The sequence below is a fragment of the Bos javanicus genome, chromosome 20 (genome assembly GCF_032452875.1).
Source record: "Bos javanicus breed banteng chromosome 20, ARS-OSU_banteng_1.0, whole genome shotgun sequence".
Classification (NCBI taxonomy): Eukaryota; Metazoa; Chordata; class Mammalia; order Artiodactyla; family Bovidae; genus Bos; species Bos javanicus.
The window spans coordinates 24,940,412-24,967,572 of NC_083887.1; the positions used below are offsets into that span (position 1 = coordinate 24,940,412).

The following is a 27,161-nucleotide window of genomic DNA, read 5'->3' on the forward strand; positions in this document are numbered from 1 at the left end:
CATAAATATTGAATGAATTCACTTTCTAGAAACTATTTCTGAGGTGCCTGTTAATTGTCCTTATCAGTTTCTTCAGTTTTACTTTTCTGTTTTTCAGTGTCAGTAGCACCTGCTGATTGCATCTTGCCTTGCTTTGCATCTAAAACTTTTTGTTTTGTTTTAATTCCTTTAATTCTCTTCTCACACTCTACCTCTATTCCCATTTTCTCTGTAGTTTGATAAAACAGAAAGAAAACAGTTTGGAGTGAGAAGTCCTCAGTTCAAATCTTAGCTTGCCCACTTTTTAACTATGTGACCATAGGCAAGTCTTCTGGCTCATCCTTTCCCTGTCCTCCAGGCAAAGTGTCAAGACCTGGTTCTTGTCCTTGAAATGCTGACACTTAAGTGGAAGACATAGGTATACAAACAAATATATCAGCAAGTATAAGTATTATGGAAAAGGTATGTGCCTCATGTGATAAGAGCTTAGAGGTGGGTAATATGTCTTGGTGAGTAAATGAATGTATGAGTTGAAACTTAAGAAAGGGAACTGAAACATATAAGACTTCTTGTCGGGAGATTTGACACAACCCTGGTTAGCACATGGAATGATTTTATAAATGTCCGTTCATTCACATATTATCTAAAGAGTTCTACAGTATGGCAGACAATATGCAGTTTCCAGGAGATTACAAATACCATGGTTATCAGTGAAGGAAAAAAACCTGAATTATTCGTTGCTTTAAATATTTAGTAAGAGCACCTGAGTTTTCTCTCGTCAAATGATATAGTGCAAACATTTGATTGACTGGGATTAGACCTTCCTTATAGCTTCAATAAATCTATTTAAATGGGTACTTTGGATTTTTTATTTTAAAATCTTTTTTTTATGTAAATGAGCCAAGAAAAAGGTGAACATATGTAAACAGCTTGCATCTAGACGCTCTCCCTTTCATGCCTACAAACAAGACATATATCCCTACTTTTGTGAAACCTTTACTCAGGTAATGTTAGTACAAGTAGTTTTGTTCACAAAATGAGTAGTCTTTAAAGAGAATTTATACAAGTAGAAGTTCTCTGCTTCCATTTTTCATCACAGAGATACAGATACTGGAGAAAATTGTCTGTGAAAAATCTTTCTTCCCATCTCTTCCTAAAATGCAGTGTAAATAGCAGCATATATTGTCAATCTCGGTGACAATAACACTCATGAAGCACTACTTGCTCAAAGGAGTGATAAAAATATTTTGATGTTTAGCAAATGCTATCCCGACAGTGCAAAGAATGCCAGCTTCCTGTTAGATGTTGAATCAGTCATTCCAACTGCAAGTAGCGGTTGAGCAAACTTGGCCAAATTTTCTTCTATAAGTAATTTGTATGTATCCTTTGTGGATGTGGCTTGCAGTAAATCTAAGAACTATTTAAAAGGAATTTGTTTAACAGACCCTACGCCAACATCCAGACATATGTCCCCCATATATATATAATAACCTTCTGTGTTGGTGGTTATGATTGAGTTTCTGTGTTGCTTTCTTGTAGTTATAGTTGTTTTAAATTTGGAAAAAAATTATATTTTGGAACAGTGTAACAAAAATGTGAAAAGTAGAGTAGAATCGAATTTCTAATCCCATTTCCCTAATATAGGGTTTCCCATTTTCTGCACTATTGACATTTGAGGCTGGATAATTTATTGTTTGTGGGGCTGTGTGGTATATTTTAGGGTGTTTGGAAGCATCCCTCTTGCATTCTCTGAACTTTGAGAACTGAAAATATCTCCCGATGTTGCCATGTATCCAATGAAGGGCAAAATTCCATTTGAGACTTGCCCTAATACAAGACTGTTATCAGAGTGTTCCATGTCAGTCTTTGTGTACACACACACACACACACACACACTTTTACAGAACTGTGGTGTGTGCATAATGCTGTAGTCTATTACTTTTTTAATCTTACAACAGCTAAGCATTTTCTGATGTAAACTGGGTGTCAAAATGATCACTTTTTAATTAGTCCCCTATTGAATTTTTTGGTGAATGATGTGACAAATAATATCTTTGCGGATATACTTTTTCTACTTTAAGTTTTCCTTTTAAAATATGCACTATATTGCCTGTGAATTCTGTTCTTTATCTGCTGGCATGGGGACTTAAGATCAGATAAAATGGAACTAAAATGGCGCTATTCCTGGAGAATAATGCATTACCCATATCATCTATAAATTCTGAGGGAATCTGTGCCCTTATAAGGCAAGAGTGTTCACTCATGCTGCAAGGTGCCTCCTGCATCCCCCTTGCTCACGGCAGGCCCCTTCCCCTGCTGTGTGCTCCTAGGTCCGTGTGTTTAATTTCGTGGTTGTCAGTAGAGGTATCTTACAGGCGCTGCCGTGCTCAGTCATGCATGACTCTTTGAGACCCCGTGGACTCGAGTCTCCCAGGCCCTTTTGTCCGTGGGATTTCTCAGGCAACAATACTAGAGTGAGTTACCATTTCCTTCTCCAGGGGATCTTCTGACCCAGGGATCAAATCCATTTCTTCCCCCACCTCGGTCTCCTGCATTGTAGGCAGATTCTTTACCCCTGCGCCACCTGGGAAAGCCGTCGGCCTAGATGTCTCCATTCAGCAAGCATTTATTGAGGACTTACTATGTGCTGGCACTGTGCTAAGTGCTTTCTCCCTTTAACTTTTTAGTACTCATGAAAATTCAGTGAGGGCAATACTAATATTATCCCCACTTTCCATGTGAGAAAATTAAGGCACAAGAGTGGTCAAGTCATAGGCCTTAGACCACACATCTGAGAAGTGGAAGATTCAGGATAAGATTTCAGGGAAACTGGTATACAGCTTCATCCTCTCAAAAAAGGTATTGTGATGCTGGCTTTTCCTCAGTGCTCATTTTCTCAACATAATCCACTTATTTTCTCTTGTCCCATTGTAATACTTGGTCAACCTCAGGACTCATTCTTCTCAATAGATGATCACACCTTCCACGGGGTTTTCCTTAGTTGCCCTACTATGCTTAAAGCAGTGTATTTGGCAGAGGTGAGGGGTGGGTGGAGGGAGGGAACTGGCAGAAGGGTAAGTATGGGGTTGTAGCACCTGTTATTTGGTATGGGTCACACCGTTGGTGTCCTTTTCTCATTTTAAGGAATAATCCCTGCATCTGTATGTCAGTATCACGTGAGGAAACTTACGGCACTTCTTTTGGACTTGCGCAGCCCAAGTTCAGGCTGGAGGAGGGGAAGCAGATGGCGAAGAGTAGTGCTTGGTTGTTACACAGCACCCGTACACTTTTGTGGGAGAAAGTGCTGCCTCTGAATTTCTGAAGAGACTGAGAGAAAGAACTGTATTATGTGAGTCTGACTCATTGAGTAGAATGGGCAAGATAAATGGTGGGAAAACCAAAACCAACTTTTCTGTGACCTTATGTGAAATTCTGCTTTGTCCCCTAAGAAAAATGTTAAAAATGATGTGGTCAGAGTAGGAGAGCTGCAACCCAGAGACAATATTGGAAGGAGAATTTCTAATTTTAAAAAGAAGCTCACTAACCTCATAGCCACCATTAATGGCCATATAAATATTAATAAAGCTCTAAACACCTCCCAAATTAGCTTTATTTTTAAATCAAAAGTGCAAGACAGGGAAGTGGTAATTTGTGTTAGTCCGGCAGACACAAAATTAATTGAGATAAAAACAAGAAGTAGCAGGCAAACCCTTTGGGTGAAAAAATAATGAGTTATGCTAACTCACTTAAGACAATTTCGAGGGAAACATGATAACAAGAAATTAGTTCGCATTATTGAATCAGGAGCCTGTCATATGTGTTAACATTCCCCAACAACAAAGTCTAAGTTGTGAAAGAAAGTAAATTCAGGTTTCGCGGCCTTCCTGCTGACCACCATACTGTGTGAGAAAGCCATATGCGTGTAAAGCTTTTGTTTTTTCTCCTGGATAACCACCAGGTATATTGCTTTAGGTCAGTCTGCAAGCTGACAGTGAAGCTGGCAGAATGAGTTGGTACATGATGAACACAGGGAAGCACAGGGATAAAGAAGTTCATTTGCACCTCCAAGTCTGGTGTGTGTTTCCCAGATCACTTTGACAACACAGTGAAAACTGCACTCTCCTGGTATTTCCTAGGGTCTGTCTGTCTGTTACTCCACAGACCCCCTAACATGTAGCCGGCCCAATAGTCCTTCAAGGTATAAGTTAGTTGGACATGCAAGACTCATGATGCTCTGCCTTCTGCAGGATTTTTATCAGCAGTTATTAGGTTTTTTTCCCCTCTTCGTGCCATTCTCTGCCTCATGTAGGAAGAATTTCTTTTTGAAGTTGTGTAAAATGATTCTGCTATAAAAGGGTTATTGTGAGAGCTGAGGAAATTAGATTGCACACTGGAAACTTAAACATGAAAGAAAGCAACCTCAGAAGAACTTCTCCTGGAAACTATGATTGTATGAGTCATGGATTTCTCTACCTTTAACAGCTACTAAAATTTGCATCCTCCAGTGGCGATTTTACTTCTTTCTTGCAAGTTCTTCTCATGGGCTTCCTAGATTGACTGATATCAAAACCATTTTTTCATTCCTGAGCACAATTAAAACTGTTCACTGTTAACTCCTCCTGTTAACTCAGCCTTACTGCCAGATTGTCTTCCATTACAGAGCCTGATAGAGTATCATCTTTTAAGAAAATATATGTTCATCATTGGGCTTCCCAGGTGATGCTAGTGGTAAAGAACCCACCTGCCAATGCAGGAGATGTGGGTACGATACCTGGATCGGGAAGATCCCCTAGAGGAGGGCATGAAAACCCACTCCATTATTCTTGCCTAGAGAATCCCATGGACAGAGGAGCATGGTAGGCTACAGTCCATAGAGTCACAGAATCACACAACTGAAGCAACTTAGCACACACATGTGTTCATCATTATCAAAGGTCCGATATATTATGAACATAGCCAGTGTTCTTTTCATGAATTAAAATACATTTATAAATGTATCTTTGCACAAAGTCACAGTTTTAAAAGAACTTTTTAACTACTTCAAATATTTGGTTAGAGTCGAATATTAAATCCAAGCTTTAATTCTCCACAAACCCTTTTTATCACACACAAATGGCTATCATATAAATCAGTTGTGCTGAAACAGCCAGATAACTAACATGAATCCTTTTGAAAATTAACTGTGTAGTGAGACAATGATTTGTTCTCCCAAATAAGTGAAATATTGCTATAAAGCCCATGTCTCTTAGTTTCGCTTTCCCACTCTGGTTTGCCACCATCACTCCCTAGAGGCAACTGTTATTGAGACTTCACTATATATCTTTCCAAGCCATTGGTATACTTTCTCACATCTTACATACATCAGTGGAAAATGGAATCTTGTTTTCTATATCTGTGTTTCTGCATAAATGCCAGTATATCGTGATCTTCTAACCAAGTGAGAATATGAACAAGTTCATGCTATTTTTAAATACAACTGGTTAAGCTGTCACTTGAAAATTAAAGTCCATGTACTTTGTTGAATGCCAAATCTAAAAAAAAAACATCAAAAGACCCATAAGATCAGTTGTGGCTGATCTCACAGCCTGTTCAGGACTGTTTTACTTCATGGTGACGATGGTGTAAGAAAGAGGTACCTGTACAGACAAGAGTCAGTTTCTCTAAGTTTTTAGGTCTTTGAGCTTTTAAGCATTTTCCACTGTCATTCCTTAGGAGTGTTTCCATGCCTAGTCATGTCCGACTCTTTGCCACCCCATGGACCATAGCCTGCCAGGCTCCTCTGTCCATGGGATATTTCCAGGCAAGAATACTGGAGCGATTGGTCATTTCCTCCTCCAGGGGGTCTTCCTGACCCAGGGATCAAACCCAAGTCTCTAGCATCTCTTGCATTGGCAGGCAGATTCTTTACCACTGAGCCCCCTGGGAAGCCTTTCCTTAGGAGTAGCGATGTTCTATCACCGGGCCATCTTAATAATTCCTGTGTCTCCATTAGGCTGAGACAACAGTGTCCTTTATTCTATACACATAACATTAGCAACGACAAGTATAGCATCAGGAAGAGGAAGAGGGATTATGTGAGTGGCTTGGAGACCACAGTTATATAAACCATTTCTTGAGGAGGTGGGTTTTGGACTGGGTTCAAAGAAGGGATATGACCAGCCGCACTGTCCCCACCAGCATTTCTCACATGCAATAGTAATGGTCTCTGACCTTCTCCCTAATGTCCACCCCCTCAGGCTTCTATGCCATATTTTCCCTGGGAAGCTTTTAAAATTTAAGTCAGATCATAACGTCAAGGCTCTCCATAACGTCAAGAAGCTCTGTGTGGGCTGGCTTTGCCATCTCCCTGGCTTTTACCATCCAGCTTTTTACCTTTTGCTCCATCAACTCCAGCCATGCTGTCTTCCATTTTATTTCCTTCTTCCACAGCACTTGAGACCCTCTCACATATGACATATCATTTGTTTATTCATTGTCTCACCTCCATGAGAACAGTAAACTTCTAAGGACTAAATAGCCCAAACGGAAATAATAACCAAGTCTAAGGTTCTCCATTTTTCTTTATTTTTTAGTCCCTGTCAGCCAGAACAGTGGCTGGTATATAAAGTAGGGTCAAGAAATATTCATTTAATTAGTAAATAATTCATGTAAAACAGCCAGGCCAAAAACTCTGAGCAGAAGATGTAAACTTTTAAAAGGGAACTTGAAAAAAAATCAATCTTCATCTGATTTATTCCTAGGTTTGGGCACCAAAAAAAAAAAAATAAATCTTGACTAGTTTTGACTAATACTAAGGGAAACAGTAAATAAGAGGAAAGGGAGGGAAAATGACATTATTGATTCTTCTCAATTTCCTGATAGCTTTCAATTTCCTGATGGGTCTCAATTGTAGGAGAACATATGACTTCTGTCTGTTGGGTTCACTCCAATTTGAGTATGCTGCCATTTCATTAATAATGGGAGTTGAGCTCCTGTTTAGTAAATAACAGAACACACAGTAAAGAAAAGAGCGTGATGGGAATAGAATGTTCTTTTTAAACAGTGGCATAGTTCTGTGTGTTAACAGGTGTTTCATCACCTTGAAATTTGTTGCCAGTCTTTAGGTTTTCGTTTCTGAAGGAAAACTGTGTTGATAATCATTTAGAGGCTTCAGAGAGAACATTTGTTTCCTTAGGATCTGCTCCAGGAATATCAGAGAGAAGACACTGGAAAGTTTAAAGACGAGCCAGTTACAAGAGAGGGCAAGATGAACAATAATGTTTAACTTTGTAAACATCTTTTATTTCTAAAGATCCCACAGTATTTTTGCCCACTGATAACTTACAAGGTTATGTTCTTACTTCAGGCTTACTATAAACCACTTTTCCTAAAATTTAATCTCCCTTTTAAAATGATTTATATCTTCTCTTTTTGGTGAAACTATACATTTCTTCTTTCCAGAACTTACTTTCCGCCAGTTGATTAGTTTGCATCATTCTGGGTATGTGTGCACATCACCATTATCATCATTATCAAATTTATACTACGTAAGCACAGCTTCCCATTTAATTCTCAAAACTATTCTGTGAACTAGGTATTTATTTTCCTCTTAATTTCCTCAGAGGAAATTGAGGTTTAGAAATTTTAATAATTTGCTTAAGGACATTTAACTAGTAGATGACAAAGCCAGGACTCAAAGTCGAGTATGTTGTACTAGATGGTATGTGAACTTTCCGTTACATTACACTACTTCCTCAAGGGGCCAAGTGGCCTCTAGCTTCTCCCCAAAGTTCTCCAGTTGTCAGTTTCTTCATTTGTAAAATGAGAGGTTTGAGCCAGACATTCCTTAAGGTCCTTTCCCTCTCTCCTAGAGCTGTTTATGGCTTTTATTAATGGTAGCAATAATGGCAACCACGATTGGGTTAAATTCTTTACAAACATAACTTACTAAAGACAGTAACTATATCAGTATGATATTATTATCTCCAAGTTTCAAATGGGATTTGGAATGTCTAAGCCACTTTTCCAAGACTACCAAGTTGTGAAACTTCTATGTGAACCCAGGTTTGGGATCATAACAACACTGCGTTGCTGTATACCACTTCCATACTATCTCGTATTCCTTTTGGATAAAGCTTGAACTTGACAAATGTAAGAAGAATCTACTCATTTGCTAATTCAACAATTACTTTTGAAGAAGTGAGATTAAATGAGGTTGAGTGGAGCCTTTTGGCAAAGGGCATTCTGCAATAAATTAAATCCTCTCCTTTTTTTTCACCCAACATTCAGTCTTAAAGTTCACCCACATTGTTGTATATAGTTCATATTCTTCTCTTTTGTGTAGTATTTTGTTGTGTAATTGTGTAAATATTACCACAGTTTACTTATTCATGAATCTATTCTGGAACAGTTGTTTCTAGATTTTGCTTTTATAAGCAGTACAATAAAAAACTTTCTTATAAATTATCTCCTTCACATCTCAGAAAACAGTATAAAGTACATTGCTATTTTCATAAAGTATACATGAACAAAGCTTTTCATGTATACTATAGACTATAGCAAAGCAAGGAAAGAAACAGATAACACAAAATTCAGCATAGTGATGTTTGTAAAGTGGAGGGAAAGACAGGTAGATGGGAGAAGGGAAGAGGGAGAGAGCACAGAGGATGAATGAAAGTTTGCAGATAATGTTCTAGTTCTTGACTGGATGGTGCGTTCATAAGTATGTTTATATATATGGTAATAAATACATAGGCATTTATTTAAATAAGTATTTTATTTTAGAATAATTTTTAGTTCACAAAATTATCGCAGATATAGTGCAGAATGTTCTGTGTGTCCTGTACTCAGTTTCCCCTGTCATTAACATATTACCTGTTGTATATTTGTCATAGGAAATGAGCCAGTACTAATACATTGTTATTAACTAGAGTTCATGCTCTATTCAGACAGGTTTCCTTAGTGTTTCCCTAATAGTTTTTCTCGTGATTAGACTTAGGAGGCAGATTGAAGTGCCACATCACGTCATTTCAAGGGTGCCTACCATCGATACGTCTTACCATTGTTGCTGTGAACTTGGTCGCCTGGCTGAGGGAGCGTTTGTCAGGTTCCTCCACTGTAGTTACTCTTTTCCTGCCTCTTCATACCGTCCTCTTTGGAAGGAAGCCTCTGTGCTCAGCCACACTGACGGAGGAGTTACCCTCCACCTCCTTAAGAATCCAGTAACATGGATGAACCTAGAGATTAGATACGAAGTGCGGGAAGCCCAGCAGAGAAAGACAATGCCGAATGATATCACTTATATGTGGGGTCTTTAAAAAAAAAGATACACATGAACTTATTTGCAAGACAGAAATAGACCTCAGATATAGAAGACAAATATATGATTTCCAGAGGGGAAAGGGGTGAGGAAAGGTAATTGAGGGATTGGGATTAACATAGACACACTACTAGATATAAAATAGATAACCATCAAGGACCTACTGTATAGCACAAGGAATTATACTCAATATTTTATAACAAGCTGTAAGGGAAGAGATTCTGAAAAAGAACATGTATGTATATGTACACTCATATATACAGACACATACATATACACATGCATGTATACACACATATGTATATCTGTGTTTGCTTAGTTGCTCAGTCATGTCTGACTGTGTATGACTCCATAGACTGTAGCCTGCCAGGCTCCTCTGTCCATGGGGTTTTCCAGGCAAGAATACTAGAGTGGGTTGCCATTTCCTCTTCCAGGGGATCCTCCCGACTTAGGGATCAAGTCTTCTCTGGTTCCTGCACTGCAGGTGGATTCTTTACTTGATGAGCCACCAAGGAAGCCTGCACATACATATATACACATATATGTATGTCTACATATGTCTGAATTACTGTGCTATACACCTGAAACTAACACAACATTGTAAATCAACTATTTTTCCATTTAAAAAAAATGGAGGACCTACAGAAATTACTTGGAATCCTTCTGCAGGAAAAATTTATCTCTTCTCCCTCATTTTTGTCTCTTCATTTGTATAATAGGGACTCATGGATATTCATACTTTGGATAACAGTCCAATACTACTTTATTTTGTTGCTCAAATTGTTCTAGTTTTGGCCTTGGGGAGTTCTTTTAGTTGGCTCTTTTTGTCCCTTCGACATACCCTCGTCATTGTGACGTTTGGGGTTTTTCTGTTCTGGGGTTTTTGGCACTTCCTGAATGCCTGACCCTTCAAGTTGCTCCAGACTCATTTTGTATATTTCCTGCTCCAGCCCTGGAATCAGCCCCTGGTCCCTTTCACTGGAGAGCAGATGCCAAGATCTGGACACTCAGTGTGCTCATTGCTACTAGAGTATTGTTGCTTCTAGGCCCTCCCAGTTGACAGAACAAGGAAATATATATGTATGTACCTACCCATGTATATACATATATCTGTAGATATTTTCATATATAATGTTCTTTATCTGTATTAAACTAAATATGAATCACACTGATTTACCTCTAACTCATTTCCATGTGAATCATGCTAGCCTTTTACCCTTGCTTTTATGTATCCTCTGAGTCCATCAGTGAGAAACCTGTCTCCCGCCATCCATCATCAGTTTACATAATTATTCTATCAGTACCCTGTATCATGGTTTCAAACTTGTCCATCTATACTTTTGTTAGAAACAGCTTTATCAACTAAAGATTAATTGTTATGCACAGTTTCTTTTGCTTTTAGTCTTACAGACTTCTTATTCCCAAAGTTACTTCATTCAGCATCTTATGCATCCGCACCCTTTAGTGAGGTTATTTCATACATTTTTAATACACTTAGATTCTTTAGTCATTCGCTGCATTCCATCCTTATAGTTGATTTTCTAATTTGCATACATTAAAATTTACTTCATGCCATAAAGCTCTGTGGATTTTGATAGATACTTAATATCTTATATAGCTTTACAGTATTACGCAAAATAGCCTTACCTTCATTAAAAAAAAAAAATTCCTCATGCTTTATTTACTCAACTCTCTCATTCTTGAAGAGAACCACTGACTGCTAAATTCTCTTTTTGCATTTTCCAAAATATCACATAATTTGAATCATACAGTGCATAGCATTTTCAGACTGGCTTCTTTTATTTAGCAATATAGATTGACCCATGTCTTTTGTGCTTTGATAGCTTATTTCTTTTTGTCACTGAAAAATATTCCATTGTATGACTGAACAGCAGAGTTATCGAAGGACATCTTACTTGCTTTCAGTTTTTACAATTATACCTAAAGTTGCATGCAGTCTTTTGTAGGAACATAAGTTTTCACATCAGTTGAGTGTGTAGGGTCTGGGTCCTTCCTGGATCTTATGTTAAGACCATATTTAATTTTGTAAGAAACTTCCAAACTGCTTTCTAAAATGATGCCACAGTTATGCATTCTCACCATCAGTGAATGAGAACTCCTTTTGCTTTGCATCTTCACCAGTAGTTGGTGGTGTTTGAGTTTTGACATTACCCATTTTTAATAAATAATGTAGTGCTATCTCCTGTTGTTTTAATTTGCAAGTCCCTAATGTCAAATGATATTGAACATCTTTTTCTATGCTTAGTTTCCTGTTTGGTAAGATACCATTCAGGTCTTCTGCCTTTTTTTTTTTTTTTTTAATCACATTGCTTATTTTCTTTTTTAAAAGACTGTAATTTATATAGGTCTTCCCTGGTGGTTCAGATGGTAAAGAATGTACCTGCAATGCAGGAAACGCGGGTTTGATATATATGTTGTGTATGTCAAAAATGTGATAAAATACTAAAACAAGGGAGCATATTGAGCTTCATGCTGTAGGTGCAAGAGCTGATTCAGTGTTAACTTCAAACTCCAGCCATGATATTTACTAGTCTTGTGACTTTGGGAAAGTTATATAATCTCTTGGGGCCTCAAACTCTTCATCCTGAAAATGAAAATGTTACCTGCTTTTTGTGAGAATGTAATGAAAATGGCATAGTTAGGTAGAGATCAATAAACAGAGACTTTTGTGCCACATAGGAGATGCTCAATAAACAGTGGTTTCCATACATCTAACAATGGAGAGTTCACACATTCATTAAACAAATATTTGTCAAGTGCCTGTTTTGTGCCAGGAACTCTTATGTGTATTTGGGATACATACTTGAGTCTCTATATGGCGGGATTTTTAGAAGCCCTTTAAACTGGATTATGATATTTACTCATAATTTAGAAAATTAATTTGTGGGAAAAGAACATGAGAAGAGAATTAAGTTAATAGACTCTTTTCAAAGTTCAGATAGGACATTGTAAGTACCTGAAAGATAGAATTGGAAATGGAGAAGAGAAAACAGCTGATTAAGATGTCTCAGCAGTAGAATCCAGTACAGTTCAGTTCAGTCCAGTCGCTTAGTCGTGTCCGACTCTTTGCGACCCCATGAATCGCAGCACGCCAGGCCTCCCTGTCCATCACCAGATCCCAGAGTTCACCCAAACTCATGTCCATCGAGTCAGTGATGCCATCCAGCCATCTCATCCTCTGTCGTCCCCTTCTCCTCCTGCCCCCAATCCCTCCCAGCATCAGAGTCTTTTCCAATGAGTCAACTCTTCTCATGAGATGGCCAAAGTACTGGAGTTTCAGCTTTAGCATCATTCCTTCCAAAGAAATCCCAGGGCTGATCTCCTTCAGAATAGACTGGTTGGTTCCCCTTGCAGTCCAAGGGACTCTCAAGAGTCTTCTCCAACACCACAGTTCAAAAGCATCGATTCTTCGGCGCTCAGCCTTCTTCACAGTCCAACTCTTACATCCATACATGACCACAGGAAGAACCATAGCCTTGACTAGACAGACTTTTGTTGGCAAAGTAATGTCTCTGCTTTTGAATATGCTCTCTAGGTTGGTCATAACTTTCCTTCCAAGGAGTAAGCGTCTTTTAACTTCATGGCTGCAGTCACCATCTGCAGTGATTTTGGAACCCAAAAAAATAAAGTCTGACACTGTTTCCACTGTTTCCCCATCTATTTCCCATGAAGTGATGGGACTGAATGCCATGGTCTTCGTTTTCTGAATGTTGAGCTTTAAGCCAACTTTTTCGCTCTCCACTTTCACTTTCATCAAGAGGCTTTTTAGTTCCTCTTCACTGTCTGCCATAAGGGTGGTGTCATATGCATATCTGAGGTGATTGATATTTCTCCCAGCAGTCTTGATTCCAGCTTGTGTTTCTTCCAGCCCAGCGTTTCTCATGGTGTACTCTGCATAGAAGTTAAATAAGCAGGGTGACAATATACAGCCTTGACGTACTCCTTTTCCTATTTGGAACCAGTCTGTTGTTTCATGTCCAGTTCTAACTGTTGCTTCCTGACCTGCATACAGATTTCTCAAGAGGCAGGTCAGGTCGTCTGGTATTCCCATCTCTTGAAGAATTTTCCACAGTTTATTGTGATCGACACAAAGGCTTTGGCATAGTCCATAAAGCAGAAATAGATGTTTTTCTGGAACTCTCTCGCTTTTTCCATGATCCAGCGGATGTTGGCAATTTGATCTCTGGTTCCTCTGCCTTTTCTAAAACCAGCTTGAACATCAGGAAGTTCACGGTTCATGAATTGCTGAAGCCTGGTTTGGAGAATTTTGAGTGTTACTTTACTAGCATGTGAGATGAGTGCAATTGTGTGGTAGTTTGAGCATTGTTTGGCATTGCCTTTCTTTGGGATTGGAGTGAAAACTGAACTTTTCCAGTCCTGTGGCCACTGCTGAGTTTTCCAAATTTGCTGTCATATTGAGTGCAGCACCTTCACAGCGTCATCTTTCAGGATTTGAGATAGCTCAACTGGAATTCCATCACCTCCACTAGCTTTGTTTGTAGTGATGCTTTCTAAGGCCCATTTCCAACCATTCTACTAGAATCCAGTAGACATGGAGATTACTAGGTAATTGTGTGTGAAACAGAGAGGATGTTAATGATGACTTTTTCTGAGTGAGAGATTATAGAATACTGGTTTAGAAAGGAGCAAAGTCATTTAGAATGTTTTGATAGTCAGCATAGCTTGAAACACCACACATGCATTGTCCCTCACTGAAATTTCTTTCGTAAAACTCTTTAATGGAGAAGTGCTGATTCCCTAGCAAAAACATCTGAAGAGAAAACTAAAGTCAAGAGGGAAAGCTTCAATATTAATTTCCTGGAGTGATTAGCCACCAACATTTTTCTGCATTGGTTCTAATAATTTTGCTGATGAGCATTTTAAGAGACAGCACAGTACTCTTCCTTGTCTAATAAAGTTAGAATGTAAGCTTTTGTTCAGTGGCATGATTGGCTGAGAAGCAAAAAGAACCAGACAGTTTCTTATCTAAGTTAAGCAGAGCTGAGAGATCATTCCCCCATGTGTTTATAAGGAAGAGTTAAATCCCTCCCACGGTAATGTAGCACCAGATCGAAGTAAACAGACTATGATTTCAGTGCTAGACACAGCCTTAAGGCAGAAGAAATTACACTGTCATACAGAGGATATGTAGCTGCTGCTATTTTGGTGCTTGAGTTCTTTGTTGTCACATAGTTGAAGGCAATCCAGATGAAGAAAAGTGTTAACCAACAAAAGGAGAAAATTTCCTGCTCATGGCTAGAAGGGCATGGGGGAAGAGGAAGGACACGGTACAGTTCTGTGTGAACATACCAACAAGGGGTCTGTTCCAGGCATTGCTGGCTTCAACTTGTCTCCTCATTTTTATTGGAAGCAAGTTGTTCAGAAGGGCAAAATGCAAACTAGAATATAAAAAGAATATTTTCTCACATGGTTTATCTGCCACTGTAGAATCTGAAAATCATGATTGCTTCCTTAATTGAATTAGCTTCCAGATGCTTATAAGATGGGCTTAGGGAAAAGTGGAACACCTACTTTCTTGATATCTCCAATACCATGAGGGTGTTTGAGATATTTTTAAAGTATTATAATACATGCCTCAAGCTCAACGTTCAGAAAACTAAGATCATGGCATCTGGTCCCATCACTTCATGGCAAATAGATGGGGAAACAGTGGAAACAGTGTCAGACTTTATTTTTTGGGCCTCCAAAATCACTGCAGATGGTGATTGCAGCCATGAAATTAAAAGACGCTTACTCCTTGGAAGGAAAATTGTGACCAATCTAGATAGCATATTCAAAAGCAGAGACATTACTTTGCCAACAAAGGTCCATCTAGTCAAGGCTATGGTTTTTCCAGTGGTCACGTATAGATGTGAGAGTTGGACTGTGAAGAAAGCTGAGTGCCGAAGAATTGATGCTTTTGAACTGTGGTGTTGGAGAAGACTCTTGAGAGTCCCTTGGACTGCAAGGAGATCCAACCAGTCCATTGTAAAGGAGATCAGTCCTGGGTGTTCATTGGAAGGACTGATGCTGAAGCTGAAACTCCAATACTTTGGCCACCTCATGCGAAGAGTTGGCTCATTGGAAAAGATCCTGATGCTGGGAGGGATTGGGGGCAGGAGGAGAAGGGGACGACAGAAGATGAGATGGCTGGATGGCATCACCGACTCGATGAACATGAGTTTGAGTGAACTCTGGGAGTTGGTGATGGATAGGGAAGCCTGGCGTGCTGCAATTCATGGTGTCGCAAAGAGTCAGACACGACTGAGTGACTGAGCTGAGCTGAATAATGAGCAATGTTGAGCATCTTTTCATGTATTTATTAGCCATCTGTATCTCTTATTTGGAGAAATGTCTGTTTAGGTTGTCTGGCCACTTTTTGATTGCATCGTTTGTTTTTCTAATATTGAGCTGCATGAGCTGCTTGTATATTTTGGAGATTAATCCTTTGTTGGTTGTTTCACTTGCTGTTATTTTCTCCTGTCCTGAAGTTTGTCTTTTCACTTTGTCTATGAGTTTGATGAAATTCTTTTCTCTATTTTAATCTAATCATATGCTCCTTGTAGGCAAGAACTACTTCTTTTATTTCCTTTTGTTTCTCGGGGGCTTGCTACCTAATAGTATGTGAAAGTTTAGATATTTCATACTGTTCTTTTGATTATAGATGTAATCTTACACTAATATTTATCCTTGTATGAGGAGAAAAGTCACTCATAGATAATGTAGGAAATACCAGTCAAGTTGGAGAGGAAGATCAATAGAAATTATCTGGGCCTAGAAAGGTAACTGTTCTTTTATTGTGTTTTTAGTGTGTCCTTCAAGTGAGTTGGCTATTTGTATCCCAGTGAGAAATTACACAGAGAAATAGTGACTGAAATTCATTGCCTGTTGTTGACTGGGAGGCAGATGTAGAAGAGTTTCTGAATGTAAATAGTGCCAGCCTTGGCAAGCTCTACTCAGCTCCCACCCTTCTCCTGTGACCTAAAGAGTAAATAGTCGAAACTGAAATAATAACCAAGTTATGGTAGTTTTTTTCCCCTGGGTGTCCATTGGAAGGACTGATGCTAAAGCTGAAACTCCAATACTTTTGCCACCTCATGCGAAGAGTTGACTCATTGGAAAAGACCCTAATGCTGGGAGGGATTAGGGGCAGGAGGAAAAGGGGACAACAGAGGATGAGATGGCTGGATGGCATCACTGACTTGATGGACATGAGTTTGATTATATGCATTTTAACAATCTGTATGTGATAGGCTATACCTGACTGTATGCTTGTACGAAATGAATAGAATAGGATGCAAAACTAGATCCTTGAGACGAGTTTAGGAGTTTTTGATTTACCAAACTTAAATAAAGGTTATAAAGAGAGTATGGTTCTTGGCCCCAGTAGCTTCCCAGTCTAGATTTTCAGGCAATCTGCTTTGTTATGCAGTTATACTTAGACTTAAAGGTGTGTCCAGTTATTAAAGATCTACTTCATGTTCTATGTCCAGGGAAATTCCTTATAATACTGGTGTTGTGCGATAGGAATGCCATAATCAGTACAGGCAAGCGATGGTGAACCTGGCTTTCACTGATTCCCAGCAGTTACGTTTCCAGGAACATGATGTAACTTGTGGAGTAGCCAAATCCTTGAGCTAACAAGTAGTGATCTAACTGGGTTTACTGCAATCATTCTGAATTATTGAGGGAACTTCTAAGTGTGTTCTTAGTTTGAAATTTGGCTTACCAAAATCTTGGCAAAAGAGGTGCATTTTAAAACAAACAAAACCAAAAAACATCTTAAATCCAAAATTGCCTTAAATTTGTTAAAAGTAGTTTAAAATAAAATTATGTGAATTTAAAAAAATTAAGATTTGAAATTATCAAATGTCTTGTTATGTGCGTGTGCTAAGTTGCTTCAGTCGTGTCAGACTCTTTGCAACCCTGTGGACTGTAGCCCAGCATGCTGCTGTGTCCATGGTGTTCTCTAGGCAAGGATACTAGAGTGGATTGCCATGACCTCTTCCAGGGGGTCTTCCTGACCCAGGGATCAAACCTGTGTCTCTTGTGTCTCCTGCATTGGCAAGCAGGTTCTTACCACTCATGCCGCCTGGGAAGCCCCCTTATTATGTAATATTAACTAATATTTACAGAGATTAAAAACATATTAAAGATTTTAGTAACAAAGATAGACCTATATTTTAAAATAAAACAATATAGTCTATCAGATAGGGATAGAATTCTTTTCTTTAAAAATTGCATGTCTTCTGCTTTTGAATTCATCATGTAACGTGATTGGGATGACCTGTTTCTAAATTCAAAATCAGAGCAGCTTAGATTATAATTTGCAGATTTTCAGCCTGTTCAAGTCAAGTACTTGCAAGAAACTTTTATATGTCAAAAGCACATGTTACCTGCTTAATACATTTCATGAATAAATCAGTAAATAGAATGAATAATAAATAAATGAGTGAACCATCTGTCAAGGTGCAATGAGAGTGACGATATAGAATTTACTGTTACTGAGAGACAGAATGATTTTAATGTTTCCAAGTTTCATAGTCACTGTTTATAAAATAAAAACAATAGGTCAGCCGTATTTGCAGTGTCATATTAACTGCAATAATATATACAATATGCCTAACAACTCCTAGCCCATGATGGTAAATGTTCCCTTCCTCCATGCTGAAAATGTAGTCTTACTTAAAAAAAAAGAATCTGAAATCTCCTTGCTGGCACTGAATAAAGACTTTTGGAGAGGCCAGTCTAATTGATGAACTCTTATTTCCATGATTTCTAGCATCTTATCCATGAAGATCATTTCCTAAAGGAAATTTCCATTCTTTACCTCATTTCTTAATCACTAACTCATATTTTTAATTCAGGGTTTATAAAAACTGTTGCTCAAAAATGTAGAGGCAATATGACTGTGGTTACTTTTTACAGACTTGTGTTCAACCTTGAAGAAACTCCTAGAATTTCTTACATTACAAGTTGAAAATCAGTGACTACCATTCTCTCGAACCTTTATTGAGTTTTAACTCTGCTAATTGTAGAAGTTGTAAAGATACACAAAGCATACACTTGGTCCTGGGGAGCTAATTGTATATGAGAAAAGACAAGCTTGTCTAATATTTTAGAAAGTGTGAAGTATTAGAAGAGAGACATGTATAGACAGAATGGGAACAGAGAGACAACAAATGATTTAATCTTGGAAGTTGAAGAAGCTTTCATAGAGAATGCTGCATTTGTTTTAGGGCCCTGGAAGACGAACAGGCATTTGCCAGGAAGGAATGAGGAAGATGAGGATGGGTGTCTAAATGCAGGAAGGCAAGTACTAGCAGATATACCATTATGCTTATGTGTACCTGGAGCAGCTGTTTGCCAATACAAAATCTTTTTAAAAATGAGACTATATAGAATTACACATGAAAAGAAAGAAAAGCAAAACTGCCTTTATGATGTATGGAGGAAGGCTTAGAGTCACAGCTACTTTTTCAGTGGCGCACCCACGGTAGCAGTGGGGACTCTCGGAGAGGAGGACAAGCGTGGCAGGAAGCCATGTAGACCAGGGCTGGGTCGCTTTAGGCAGATTGGGCCTTGTCCTCTGAGGGTTTAGGAGTCATCAAACATTTTTAAGGAGGCGAACAGCATCAACTCTGTTAGAAAGAGAGTGCTGGGCAGTCTGTCAAGTGGGTCAGTGTAGAGATGCAGAGTAGAGACCTGTTGATTGGAATTCCAGGATTCCAGGTGTTATCAAAAGATGGAACTAATCTGTATAGATCTGAGTTTTGATTTTGGTTCTTTCTCTGCCAAACTGCATGACCTTTAATCACATAATCTTTAATTTAAAAAGGGACATTTTATGTGTACTAATTCATCTACCTCCCAGTTTAGATGTCCCCTTAACACTGCAGAGGCTTGCCAGGTGGCTCAGTAGTAAAGAATCCACCTGCCATTGCAGGAGACTTGGGTTCAATTCCTGGGTCAGGAAGATCCCCTGGAGGAGGAAATAGCAACCCACTCCAGTATTCTTGCCTGGAAAAATCCCATGGACAGAGAGCCTAGTGGGCTACAGTCCTTGGGGTCACAAAGAGTCAGATACAATTGGACACACACACACACAGACACACACGAACAGTGCAACTGACAAACAATTAGGCCATTGCATGGCTTAGAACATTTGCATGGCATGAAGTCTACTACATTGGAAAGAATCCCATTCTTTCTTGGTAACCCTAATTGCATTTAAAACCAGAAAAACAAGCAAAATCTTCCTTTATTTTCTGGCTAGACCAAATCTTCTGTTGAGCAATTTTACTAGATAGTCTTCAGCTATTTATGCATAGCCCTCAAATTCTTACTCACCTTTTCTTCTCCAAGCAAATCTTTCAGAGTTCATGGAACATAAATTTCAGACCAGTTGCTATCTTGGTTGCACTATGTAGATGCTCTGTATTCTCACTGTGAGCTGTTAAAACACAGAATCCAGAACTGATTCAAGTTCATCAGAGGTGGGTTGAACAGTGTAGTATACAATGAATGGAGGTTGATATTTCTTGATTTAGAAGTGCTACTTCTTAAAGAAGCATATGATTACAATAATATTTTAATAGCCTGTAGTCAACTCAGACCCTGTATCCTTTAGTTAGTCTATTAACCCATCCTGTCCTCAGGCCCTCTAGCTTGACAGTAAAGGTCACACCTGCCTCCTGTTTATGGTTATTATGGGTAATATGATGTTAAATTAAATTTATAGGCAATGTTGTACTTGAAATTCAAGGTGACCTCCTTGTTGTGCAGATGTAGTTTTAAGAAAGACAAAAGAACCATTGACAAGAAAGTAACCTATATCAAAAGTATATTAAATGGCCTCAGGAAAAAAATGTGTTTCCTAGCATTTTGCATTCTGTGACCCTTCCTACTTCTGTTTTACCAATAAAACATTTAGCCTGACTGCTCTATAAATAGATTTTCAACTTATATTGCCAGATAATACATAATTTGATGAGAGTGAAGATGATTTTCCTGAGAGGCTAAGTTAATTGGTTTATATATTTTTGTCTTGTATGTGTCTCAGTTTTTCCCTTGGCTTCTAAGCTTTTGAGGCGAATGTTACTTTCTCCAACAGAATATTTTCTTGGCTGACTTCAACCAAGGAGTGACCAAGTCTGCTCTATATTTTCTGGCAATGATGTTGCAGTAATCAGAATAAAATAAGGTCCTAAGGAGAATCTGGCTCAGACAGTAGAAGTTACAGAGTGAAAACAAACACATCCTTACTATTAGCTCTCTGCATGCTGGGAGTGGAACAGTGACAGTCACATTCAAGTGCAATTTTAAAAGCAATTTCCCTGGATCATTTCGATAAGACCCCTCTCTTTTTATTGTATAAGTGGAATCCATAAGCTTTTAGAAGATGCGTTGTGTTCTTTACAGGTTGCTGAGCATCACTATAACACTGAAACTCTGTTGATTGTGCTGGTGAACTGGCTCTGAGGATTTAAAAAAATAAATAAAAAATAAAAAACACTGCATATATAGTCACCACCTCTGCTGTGGTCACATCAGTCTTACTCAAATACTTTGTGGGAACAACAGACATAGAATCCAAGTTTTTAGCTTGAACTTTTTTCATTATGAATCTAAGAAACATATGAATCACTGACAACAATTATAAGTACTCTTAAGAATTATAGCTGTTTTGTCAAGATCCTTTTGTCAGTGTTTTGTTGATTGACGTAGTATTTTATTTCCTCAGCTCACTGGAACTTTAGGTGTGTTTCATCTCTTTAAGTATGAACTTTCTTTAAGAGAAGAACAATGTATATTACTGATATGCTCTTGGCCACTTTTAAAACATGGATTAGTATCTGCATAATACCATTAGTCAGGAAAAATGTACCTTTGGTGCCAGACAAGTCTAAATAAGATTTTAATGCATGATGAAATTTAAACATAAGAAATACTGAAAAATAAAAATTTAAGTTTTGTCAAAACTCTTCAGTGAATTACAGGAGAATAAATACAAAGAGGACTAAAGCTAATGTTTGGTCAATAAGATGAACATCTACTCTAAATGATCTGTATTTCTTGGTTGAACTTTGGAATAAATGGGATACAATTTCAACCATATAATCCTATAATTTTGCATGCCTAGTTTATTATGGTTTCGTCCCTAGTGGAAAGTAGTTTTGTGAATATTGAAATGTAATGGACAATGTTTTTGAGTAAATTTCTATCCATTTCTAACTGTACTTACTTACTTATTTACCTCTGAAAGAATTGAACAGTTCTCCTAGAGTGATTCTATCCTTTTTTTCACACATCATTTTATATTATGTTCAATATAAACCTCATATATATAAAAGTTGAGTGAATAATGGAGTTATAGCTGGCATAAGAATGAATACATTGTCTTACAGGATGTATATAAGCTCTACTACACTTTTTGTTTTTCATATTGTGATTTCAAATTTCTTTCCTCTTCTTAGTCGGATTTTTAATCTACTGATCTTTCTGGTCTTTCTTCCCTGCTTGAAATCCTGAACCCCAGAGACTTACTGTCTCCATCACAGAATACAGTAAATATGGGGTGTGTTTGGTTAGAGAAGTGGATGCCTGGTAGGTGGGTAAAAGAACCGAGGGAATCCATGGGTGGGTAGTTAGGTATGTGCATGGACGGTGCAAAATTGGCGCCTCTTCCCTCCACCAAATCGCTGAAATCCTGGAGACCTAGTGGTTCATCTGTGATCTCTGGTGTCTTGAGTTTCAGCTTATTGCATTTTAGAGTATGCTTTAAAACTACAAAGCATGGATGTGAATTTGGCCTCTCTAATGTCTTAAAAGACGTTATAAAAGGCTTAGGCTGTTAATTTTATAACAGTAGAACATCTTTGATTTTTCCTAAAATTTGTATTTTATAAATGGGGTGTGACTTTATGGCAAAGATATGACTTCTCCAGAGACAATGAATATCTCAGTATCTGATTATCCTCATGAAACATCTGTTGATGTGGTTTATGATTTTTTAAATAGATAGTGAAAGTGAAAGTCGCTCAGTCATGTCCGACTCTTTGCAACCCCACGGACTATACTGTCCATGGAATTCTCCAGGCCAGAATACTGGAGTGGGTAACCTTTACTTTCTCCAGGGGATCTTCCTGACCCAGAAATCAAATCGGCATCTCCTGCATTGCAGGCGGATTCTTTACCAACTGAGCTATCAGGGGAGCCCATATGACCAATCTATTTTGTTTGATTAAAGTGATAATTATAAATATTGGTTTACCACTAATCTCACATGTAAATTCATAGTGAGACCAAAATATGAAAGTCTTATTTATTTAATTTCAGTTTTTTTTTTTTTTTTTTACTGTTTATTAATTCATTTGCTGATAAGTATTTTTCTTTGTTTTTCTCCGATGACTTTATACTGCTTTTTCCATGAATTTTGATAGTTGACAAACCTGATGGCACTTCTGTTAGGGATATTATGTATTTTTAACAGTGTGTTACAATCAGGTAAACTTCAGTCCAGCTTAGGACATTTGTGTTGTCAACTTGGAAATCCTTTGCCAAGCCCTCACAAGAGTATTGACAAAGGATCACTTTTAAAGTAAATCTCCTTATATTTTGTCTAGACTACTAAGTACTAACTACATCTTCTCTGCAGAGAATCAGATTAGGCCAGGAGAGTTTTATGTCTTCATTATGCCATTATTGCAGTGCATGGTGTTTGGATAAAATATAATTTCCTGGTATCTCTAAGTAGGATATAAATAAGCAAAAACTTTTTAGGAATAATAGCAATTTCATTACATTCACATGAGAACCTCATATATGTGCTTGTCAAAATATTTATTGCTATAATAAACCATAAAATTGCTCGATATTAATTAAATAGATGTTACATATTCAGTTGGCTACTAAAGTATAATTGATTTGCATTTCTGTATATTCAGGAAACAAAATAGTTTATTAAATAAAAAATTACTTCTGAGACATGTAACAGTTTAAGGGTTAGTATAGATATTTAATCCCTTGATGAAAGGTCTGTAATATCTGCAATATTTGGAAAGCCTTACATAAAAAATATTTGCATTATTGCCAGAAAGCAGTGGGAATAAATGATAGCATTTTGTTTGTTAGCATGCCATGATGTCCCCCTGAGTTACAAGTATATTTGAGACTATAACAATTCTGATGAAATAAAGTTAAATACAGATGAAGTATTTTAAGTGACTGTCATCCATTTTTGAGTGTACTTCAGCATCTCAGTATTAAATACCACAATTGTCCTTAAGTTCACAAGGGTTGCCAAGATGTGTGGGTCAAGTATGCTAAAATTTTAAAAGTATATTCTAGAATGTGTATTATTTTTTTTCTTGACAGGTTAAAACCTATGATATTTAGAATGAAAGCATTAAATATCACATAAATTGTTTCTAGCCTTGTTTTTCAGTGTGGTGGTTAGTTTTCATGGAGAGACCAATTTAATCTGCGTGAATTAAAAAAACCAGATTATTGGGACTTCCCTGGTGGTCCAATGGCTAGGACTCCAGGCTCCAAATGTAGGGGGCCCAGGTTTGATCCCTGGCTTGGGAACTAAATCCCGCACACTCTAACTAAAGATCCAGAACAGCCAAATAAACAAATAAAACTAATTTTAAATGCTCTCTATTTCTTAAAGAAAAAAGCAAAAAACATCATTACTCTTTACATTTCATTTGTATGTTTATTATCCTTATTGATCATCAATCTGCATAAAAATAATTTTATTAATTTTTAGAAGTGATTGAAAAGTATGCATTTAGTACTTGGAGAGGGTACTTTATTTGTAGTTGAAGAAGAATGTGTTTTATTTCAAGGATTATTGTTTAGTTCCTCAGTCGTGTCCAGCTCTTTGTGATGCCATGGACTGTAGCGCACCAGGCCTCCCTGTCCTTCACCATCTCTAAGAGCCTGCTCAAACTGTCCATTAAGTCAGTGATGCCATCCAACCATCTCATCCTCTGTCATCCCTTTCTCCTCCTGCCTTCAGTCTTTCCCAGCATCAGGGTCTTTTCTAATGAGTCACCTGTTCGCATCAAGTGGCCAAACTGTTGGAGCATCAGCTTTAGCATCAGTCCTTCCAATGAAGATTCAGGATTGATTTCCTTTATGGTTGACTTGTTTGATCCCCTTGCAGTCCAAGGGACTCTCAAGAGTCTTCTCCAACACCATAGTTCAAAAGCATCAATTCTTAGGCGTTCAGCCTTCTTTATGGTCCAGTGCTCAAATCCATACAGGACTACTGGAAAAACCATAGCTTTGACTAGACAGATCTTTGTTGGCAAAGTAATGTCTCTGCTTTTTAATATGCTGTCTAGGTTTGTTATAACGTTTCTTCCAAGAGGCAAGCATCTTTTAATTTCATGGCTGTAGTCACCATCTGAAGTGATTTTGGAGCCCAAGAAAATAAAATCGATCACTGTTTCCATTGTTTCCCAATGCGTTGTTTCCCAGCATTGCCATGAAGTGATGGGACTGGATGTCATGGTCTTAGTTTTTTGAATGTTGAGTTTTAAGCCAGCTTTTTCCACTCTCCTCTTTCATCTTCATCAATAGGCTCTTTAGTTTCTCTTTACTTTCTGCCATATGGGTGGTATCATCTGCATATCTGAGGTTATTGATATTTCTCCTAGCAATCTTGATTCCAACTTGTGCTTCATTCAGCCCAGCATTTCACATGATGTAGCCTGCATATGTTAAATAAGCAGGGTGACAATATACAGCCTTGACATACACATTTCCCAATTTTGAACCAGTCCTTTGTTCCATGACCAGTTCTGTTTGTTGCTTCTTGACCTGCATCTAGATTTCTCAGGAGGCAGGTAAGGTGATCTGGTATTCCCATCTCTTGAAGAATTTTCCAAAGTTTGTTGTGATCCACACAGTCAAAGGTTTTAGCATAGTCCATGAAGTAGAAGTAGATGTTTTTCTGGGATTCTCTTGCTTTTTCTATGATCCATCCAGACGTTGGCAATTTGATCTCTGGTTGCTCTGCCTTTTCTAAATACAGCTTGAATATCTGGAAGTTCTCGGTTCATGTACTGTTGAAGCCTCGCTTGAAGAATTTTGAGCATTACTTTGCTAACATGTGACATGAGTGCAGTAGTTTGAACATTCTTTGACATTGCCTTTCTTCAGGATTGGAATGAAAACTGACGTTTTCCAGTCTTGTGGCCACTGCTGAGTTTTCCAAATTTGCTGGAATATTGAGTGCAGCACTTCAACAGCATCATCTTTTAGAATTTGAAATAGCTCAACTGGAATTTCATCACCTCCACTAGCTTTATTTGTAGTGATGCTTCCTAAGGCCACTTGACTTTGCCCTCCAAGATTTTGGCTTTAGGTGAGTGATTACACCATTGTAGTTATCTGGGTTGTGAAGATCTTTTTTGTACAGTTCTTCTGTGTATTCTTGCCACCTCTTCTTAGTATCTTCTGCTTCAGTTAGGTCCATACCATTTCTGTCCTTTATTGTGCCCATGTTTGCATGAAATGTTCCCTTGGCATCTCTAATTTTCTTGAAGAGATCTCTGAAAGTGAAAGTCACTCTTTGCGACCCCATGGACTATACAGTCCATGGAATTCTCCAGGTCAGAATACTGGAGTGGGTAGCCTCTCCCTTATCCAGGGGATCTTCCCAACCCAGGGATTGAACCCAGGTCTTCTCCAACATTACAGGTGAATTCTTTACCAGTTGAGCCTCAAGGGAAGCCCTAAGAGATCTCTAGTCTTTCCCATTCTGTTGTTTTCCTCTATTTCTTTGCGTTACTCACTTAGGAAGGCTTTCTTATCTCCTTGCTATTTTTTCGAAATCTGCACTCAGATAGATTTATCATTCCTTTTCTCCTTTATTGTGTTCTTATTTCTTTTTACATTGTTTAGTAGACACAATGTCATTTAAGATATTGAGAATCTGAGTAACCTAAAAGAGAGTGTTTTCTGGGAAATAAAAAGTTACTTTAAGACATTTATAGTCTCCACAGTTTTACTTCCAATTTTAATTGTAAGAAGCAAACCAAGAAAATCTATTCTTTTTTTTTTTTTTTTGCATTTGAATCTTTGATCCTCAGCCAGGGATCAAACCCACCCCGCCACTGCAGTGGAAGTGTGAGTCTTAATCACTGTACTGCCAGGGAAGTCCCAATATATTCTTGCTTATGGAAGATGAACGCTTTGTGTAAATTTTCATTTAAAAAGAGAATTGTCACTTTGAACCTTATGTCTTTGAATTTATTGGGATTATGATTTATTAAAATTATTGAGATAATCATTGCTTATCTTTAAAACTCAACCTAAAGTCATTTTAGATATGTAATCTGCTATATGAAATGAAACACCAAGTGCATTTAATTTTGGAATTCAGCCTTGTCCTGGCAAAATGCCCATTACATTTTTCAGATTATTTTAAAACCTAGTAATAAATTCTGATTCTAAAATAATTGAGTTTTTATTAGCCTGAAAATAGAGCACTTCTCCCAAAACTTTTACCCATCTGCCACGTTAATCATACAGTTTTAACAGGTGCTTCTCACTTAGCTTACACAAAGTATAGATTGGAAGGAAAATAGAGTCCTACTCTTGGGTGCACCCTTAGACGGTATTGGAATATGTAGAAACTGGACTGTGTCTTCTAAGGTTTTTTGTTGTTTTCTTTTAATGAAAGGTATTCTGACACCATTACTAGTGCCATTTATAAGACTATAAAGTGATTTATTGACTGAATTTTAATTGATATTTTGAAAATGTTGCAAATAGTGTATAGTCACTTTGAAGCATGAATTCACACAAAACATATTTCATTTTGAATATTGCATGGCTTCCTTTGATT

At 37.8% G+C, this 27,161-nt stretch overlaps 1 protein-coding gene across 1 annotated transcript in view; it reads left to right on the forward strand.

Moving 5' to 3' along the window:
• ARL15 (ADP ribosylation factor like GTPase 15) overlaps nt 1-27,161 on the forward strand; it is a 464,282-nt gene that overhangs the window by 288,062 nt on the left and 149,059 nt on the right. The window lies entirely within an intron of this gene.